Below are 7,550 nucleotides of genomic sequence, written 5' to 3' on the forward strand. Positions count from 1 at the left end.
ACTAATGCCTGAAATGTAGGAGAGTTGTAGGGTGGTAATGGGTAGTCTTGATCTAATGTCAGTAACAGTGTAGAGGGGACCTGAAGGCTCAGCAAGGGGACTCAGGCTACAACTATTCTACACAACAGAAATACAGAATACAAGCACTAGAACATAGTTGGAACTCACAGAACAGGCAGAGAGAGAGAGTGAGACAAGAGTAGAGTATATAGAGTAAGCCTAAGAGTACAGGACTACCTAGAGTAGACAAGATCAAGACTACAGGACCAGTCTGATCTTGTATGCCTATATATACTAAACTATATAAGAGTACTCAGGGAGTATGAGCTACTAAGAATGATGAGCTACAAAGAATGAAAGAAAGGAATGTCAAAGATAAAGGTACAAAGAATGAAGGGATGGATAAAGGGTAAGAGACTATAGAATGATACAAAGAATGAAGGGGTGGTTAAAGGAATGGAATGATGAAGTAAGGAAGGGTAGTAGTAAGAGTCAGCATACATATAGTTCATAGACAGTGCCCCTGAGGGATGGAAGTCCTGAGTTCCAGTACAGAAGGGTGTGGAACCCTTAGAACTGAAGGTACAAGAGTAGAGAACTGTAACACCTACAGTCTACTGTATAATAGCTGGAACACATTCTTATACTACTAAGAGTTTGAATACTTTCTTATAAATGTCTCTCTGTCAGCAACAGTATAGAGGGGACCTGAAGGCTCAGTAAGGGGACCCAGGCTACAACTATCCTACACAACAGAAATACAGAACACAAGTACTAGAACATAGTCAGAACTTGTAGAATAGACAGAGAGAGAGAGTAAGACAAGAGTAGAGTATATAGAGTAAGTCTAAGAGTACAGGACTACCTAGAGTAGACAAGATCAAGACTACAGGACCAGTCTGATCTTGTATACCTATATATACTAAACTACACAAGAGTACTCAGAGAGTATAAGCTACTAAGAATGATAAGCTACAAAAAATGAAAGAAAGGAAGGTCAAAGATAAAGGTACAAAGAATGAAGGGATAGACAAAGGGTAAGAGACTATAGAATGAACAAGGAATAAAAGGGTGGTCAAAGGAATGGAATAATAAAGTAAGGAGGGGTAGTAGTAAGAGTTAGTATACATATAGTTTATAGATAGTACTCCTAAGGGACAGAAGTCCCAAGTTCTAGTACAGAAGAGTGTAGAACCCTTAGAACTAAAAGTATAAGAGTAGAGAACTGTAACATCACCCTCTCTCTAAAACCAATTGTCCTAATTAGTGAACATTAGACTTAGTTAATAGTTCAAGTATAGGTCAGAACAGTAGGGCTTAGAAATCTGTAAGACTGAGTTTGTGTAGAGTACTAGGATGAAGCTGATAAAAGTCTCAGATTGTCTTAGAAGTATAAGTAAAGTTCTTAGTAGGTTCTCAAGTGTGTTCTTCAACTGGGTATCCTTTCTAGTGAATAAGGAACTTGAGTTTTCTGTATACTAGCTTAGTATCTACTACATACTCTACTTTGTATTCTGGTTCAGAACTAATAAGTTCTAGTAAAGGTAGTAGGAGTCTTTATTGTAAAGGAAAACCTGGATTATAGTACTAAGACAATAGAACCTTATTAAACACTAAGTGTATGTGCTTCTATATTACTAGAAGTTAGAGTTTGTAAACAGTAGTACTAACCTTCTTTTTAATAACAAAGAGTCTAAAGTACTTGTTGTCCAACTTCTTTATTAGACAATCTATAGTCAGATTAGTAGCTTCTAGTATAACTTTGTTACTGTTACAGTTCTCCACTCTTGTACTTTCAGTTCTAAGAATTCTGCACCCTTCTGTACCAGAACTCAGGACTTCTGTCCTTTAAGGGTGCTATCTATAAACTATATGTGTACTGACTCTTACTACTACCCTCCCTTACTTTATCATTCTATTCCTTTAACCACCCCTTCATTCTTTGTTCATTCTATAGTCTCTTACCCTTTGTCCATCCTTTCATTCTTTGTACCTTTATCTTTAACCTTCCCTTTCTTTTATTCTTTATAGCTTATTATTCTTAGTAGTTTATACTCTCTGAGTACTCTTGTATAGTTTAGTATATATAGGTGTACAAGATCAGACTAGTCCTGTAGTCTTGATCTTGTCTACTCTAGGTAGTCCTGTACTCTTAAGCTTACTCTATATACTCTACTCTTGTCTCACTCTCTCTCTCTGCCTGTTCTACAAGTTATGACCATATTTTAGTACTTATATTCTGTATTTCTGTTGTGTAGAATAGTTGTAGCCTGGGTCCCCTTACTAAGCCTTTAGGTCCCCTCTACACTGTTACTAACATTAGATTAAGACTACCTATTACTACCCTATAACTCTCCTACATTTTGAGCATTAGTACTTACTATTGTATCAATCTCTTTTCCTTGTCCTAACCCTTTTACATTTTAAAATTTTAAACTTTCTAAACCCTTTTAAACTTTTGCCACCCTTCTTCTATTCATTACCCCTTTTAGTTTAGTACTGATTCCTTTATAGTGTAAACATAAACCCTCTTACACTGACTGTCACCCCTACTGTTCTGCCAGATTAGTAGTTACAAGCAGAACTAGCTTAATATGTGTAGACCTCTATCTAAGAGGCCTTTACTAACTACATGCTCCTAGCCCCTTCAGAACCTGTTCTAATTGTTCTAGAAGTTGTAACCTGTTCTAGAAAGAAAGTACATGTAGCTTACCCTTTAGACTTTAATAGGTAGCACTTTAAGGACTTCTAACACTAAGTTGAACTATATATAGCTACTACTTTAACTGATCTATCCTTAGATCTTAATTGTGTCCTATTTGTCCTCTCCTTCATGAAGGAAGGTAACACAGCCACCTAGGCCCAGAACTGGATTGAAGGCTATTAGATTAGAAGCCTGATCCAACTTTAGAATAACAAGTTGTATTTGGAATTTATAGGGTAGCTCTGTACTTCCTTCATTAATCTGAATAAGAAGTATAATGTACAGAACAAGCTTACATCTCTGTAACAGAGTAAATGTTCTACTAATACCTTCTTTTAGGAGTTTAATATCCTGGCCTAGAAGGTAGGATTCACACTCAGGTTTAATAATGTTCTTATTAGAATACTTAAAAAAGCTCTCAACCTAGAACTGGTTAATAAGATTCTTAGAATGACACTAGAACTAATTACTTATACTAAGTAGAAGATGTGTACTATCTCCTTTGACTAAGCTGTAGCTTGAATGTGTTAAGTCTGTATAGAATGTCTGTATATGTGTTCAGCTCTAACAGTTCTAAGCTCTCAGATTAATCTACTTATAATTTGTAATCAATCTGTTCTAATAGACATTAGAGAAGCCTGAAAGTAAGGAGTATACTTTACTTACAGAAAGTCAGAGTATTAGATTAAGGACTGTTTGTAAAAGTGACAGTATATCTGTCAGGTCATTAGAGTAATAATGAGTAACAAACAGGATTTATAGTAAGAAGTCTTTTCTACAAATTCAGAAGTTACTTCAGAACTCTTAGACTCTGACTACATACTCTAGGATTTTATAGAGGCCTAACAGTAAATGTAGTACTAAAGGGCTATGACTTGGATTTTTTAATGACTACTTTTGATTTAATAGACACTGTAGGATTAGAAGTAAATAAAGTAAGAAAAGTAGAAAAAGTAGAAAAAATAAATTAACAAAATTATTTATTAGAAAGAAAAAAGTTGAAAACAAAAGTAGATAGTTCTCCTATCTCTTCTGATTCTTTTGATTCTTCTCTTTACACTTTATCTGAGTCTAAATCTGTACAATCTGACCTACTACTTCTGTGTTCTAAGATCTTAGAACATTCAGAACACTACCTAGCCCTGTTTACTACTCAGTAGTTTGTTTATAGTATTAAGTAAGGATAACCTTAGCTGAGTTCACAGTTAAGGACATGAGTCTGTCCTTGTTGAAAGAGAGAGGTTAATAAGGAAATGTTAGTATATATACTTACTCTCTTAGACAATAAGGTTACACAAGCTGTACATTCCTTTTAGAACAAGTAGTAGTTTATTTGAGAATGTTCTAAATACTAGCTCTAAGTCTCTATCCTCTTGGCTCCCTTCTCAGGATCCTCTCAGATCTAAATAATGGTTCTGATAAACAGTAGATACACTAGTTTGTGTATTAATAAGGCCTTTGTGTAGGAATACCACCTCTCTACTTAATGTGTTCTACTTCTAATCCTAGTATATAATACAGACAGAACCCTAAACTAGAATAGTTAGATTACTGAGTTTGTCTAACTACAGATGACTATTCAGAATCATAAGGAAAGTATTAAGTTCAGAGTCACTAACCTTAGAAAGACAGACATCTTTATTAGATTTGAATGGCTCAAGGCTTACAACCCTACTATTAACTAGTTAGAGTAGACACTTGTGTTCAATCAGTGTCCCAAGTCTTACAACTACCTTGTACTACTATTCTAAGTAGATACAAACACTTCTAATATTACTAACAGTTCTAATAAAGGTGACCAGTTGTTCTTCTTCAACTAGGATAAATATGTAAATACATATTCTAGTTAAGGTAGAACAGAGTCAATCTAAAGAATGTCTAAGACAGAACTAGTCTAGAACCCTCTTGAAACAACTCTACTCTAGAACACACATAGACTCAGCCTACCAGATTTTGTCTGAGAGTTCCCTAAAGTCTTTAGTGAAGAGGAATTTGACTAGCTTTCTAAACACTATTCTTAAGACTATACAATTAAATTGACTAAGAGTTTCTAACCTAAGGATTGTAAGGTCTACCTACTCAACAGAGACAAGTAGGAGGTGCTTAACAAGTTCCTTCAGGAAAATCTTCAGAACAGCTAGATTCAACCCTTAAAGTCCCTTATAGTCTCCCCTTTCTTCTTTATCAAAAAGAAAGATAGGAAGCTCTACCTAGTCTAGAATTATTATTGTCTTAATAAGGGTACTGTCAAAAACAAGTACCTACTCCCTCTGATTCAGGAGCTCATTAATAAGACACATACATTCAGGGTTTTTACTAAGTTAAACATTTAATAAGGATACAATAATATTTGGATTTAAGACAGAGATGAGTAGAAGGCTGTGTTTTAAACTAATTACAGATTGTACAAACCAATCATAATGTTCTTTAAACTAACTAACTTGCTTACAATGTTCTAGTCATTCATAAATCACATCCTTGTGGATCTGATTAACTTAGAGTATGTTAGTGTGTATCTAAACAACATTCTGATCTTTACTCAGACAGTTGAACACTATTACTGACTGATTCAAACAGTTCTATAATAGCTCTAAGATAATAAACTGTTCCTCTAAGAAGTAACATACTCTTTTGTGTAGGAGTTAGTAGATTATCTGAGCTTTGTAATTAGTAGAGGAGAGGTCTGTATGGATCCAGCAAAAGTAACTGTAGTTTAGAACTAATTACAACCTTAGAACCTGAAACAGGTCTAAGTATTCCTTAGGTTTGTAAACTACTACTAATACTTTATTTAAGACTTTAGTACTATTGTCTAGCCCCTTTACAATCTTACTAGCAAAGATGTTCCTTAGTAATAGAATAATTAGTAACAGTCTGTGTTTGAGTCCCTTAAGTAGGCTATTACTAGTAAGTCTGTATTAGTAGTTCTGACAGTTGTAAACAAGTTCTGAGTTAAAGCCAACTCTTCCAACTTTGTAAATAGAGTAGTACTGTTCTAGTTTATTGACAGAAAGTAGTGTCTAATAGTATTCTGATCAGAATCCCTCTCTGTAACAGAACAGAACTACTCTATCTATAATAAGGAACTCCTTACAATTGTCTATTCTCTAGAGGAGTAGTGTTAATATCTTCTTAGTACTATACAGAAGTTTAAGATTTAGAGTAATCACTTTAATCTCTAGTACTTCTAAGCACCTCAGAAGCTTAACTACTACTAAGCCTACTAGATATTAGAACTGTAAGACTATAACTTTATACTAACTTACAAACCTGGAACACAAATGATGAAAGCTGATTTACTTTTAAGACAAGTAGGTTATAAAAGAGGAGAGAATAATAACAAAAATCTTGTTCTCCTAAACAATTCCTGTTTTGTGTCTAAGACAATCTAAGAGATCTGACTTGAATTCAAGAATGTCAACTTTGTCACCTACATACAGTAAGCTCTAAGACACATGTAGGACTAGGTTGTAGTAAAGTAGTTAGAAAAGCAGGCTAGAGATTAGGAGGAGGATGAGGACAGACAGGTTTACTAAGAAGGCTAACTGTACATTCTAAAGGATTAGAAACTGTAGGAGGACATTGTCTGAGCTCATTATAACAATCTGACTATAGGACATTCAGACTAACACAAAATGTAGGAACTTATTACTCAGAACTACTAGTAGTTAAGAATACAGAGGGAAATCCTAAAGTATGTAACTAATTATAATATGTACTAACAGACTAAGGCCTACCAGACAAGGGTTTGGGCTCCCCTACATCTATATTAGATTCTGAATCACTCTTAGGAAGAAGTCTTAGTAGACCTGATTAGTAAGCTACTCAAGTTTTAGGGTTACAACACTATTTGTGTAATTATTGACTGATTCTCTAAGTAAGTCTACACAGTTCTAACCTGAACAGAACTTACTTCTAAAAGTATAGTGTGTATCTATTAGGATCATGTTTTCTAGTTACACAGACTCTCTCAGAAGCTCATTCACAATTACAGACTGTAATTCAAGTCAAAATTCATACAGAACTTGTATGTACTTCTTAGAATTCAAGTGAACTCTTCTACTACATATTACCTACAGACTGATAGTTAAACTGAGTAAGTCAATCAGGAGATCAAGCTCTACCTCTAGATGTTTATTAATCATTAGTAATTGGATTAGTCTGAATAGTTAACTTTAGCAGAATTTGTATACAATAACTAGTAACACTCTATAACAGGACAGTCCCTGTTCTTCCTTAATCATAGAAGACATTTATACTAGGAGACAGTTCTGAACTAGAATAACAGTTCTGAATCTATAATAGACTTTGTAGAACAGATGTACAGAACTAGGGAGGACATATAAGCTCTTTTAGAAAAGGTAGTATAGGTTATAAAGTAGAACTATAATTAGAAGAGGTCTACAGTCAAGGATTACTAGTCTAGTGACAAAGTTATACTAGAAGCTACTAACCTGACTACAGATTGTCTAATGAAGAAGTTGGACAACAAGTGCTTCAGACCCTTTGTTATTAAAAAGAAGGTTAGTACCTCTGTCTACAAACTCTAACTTCTAACTGTAAGATATACTCACTTTACTAGTTCTAATCCTTAGGAATAGTAACAGAATAGAGTATAGAGGGTAAGACTTGTAGACTTGTATAGTGAGAGGGTAGAGGAGTCCTACTTTAGTCAAGCTGTAAGTGTAGCCTAGTAGGTTGGTAGTAGAGTACTTCCAAGTACTAAGTAACTTAAGTTGATAAAACTATCTTTTGAGGGCCAAACTAGCCTCCTTATATACCTTTTACTAGAGTAATGTTACTCTAGTGACTTTAGTAACTCCCTTCACTGTTGTTCCTATGAAGT

Source organism: Fomitiporia mediterranea, assembly GCF_000271605.1.
Source record: "Fomitiporia mediterranea MF3/22 unplaced genomic scaffold FOMMEscaffold_2, whole genome shotgun sequence".
Taxonomy (NCBI): domain Eukaryota; kingdom Fungi; phylum Basidiomycota; class Agaricomycetes; order Hymenochaetales; family Hymenochaetaceae; genus Fomitiporia; species Fomitiporia mediterranea.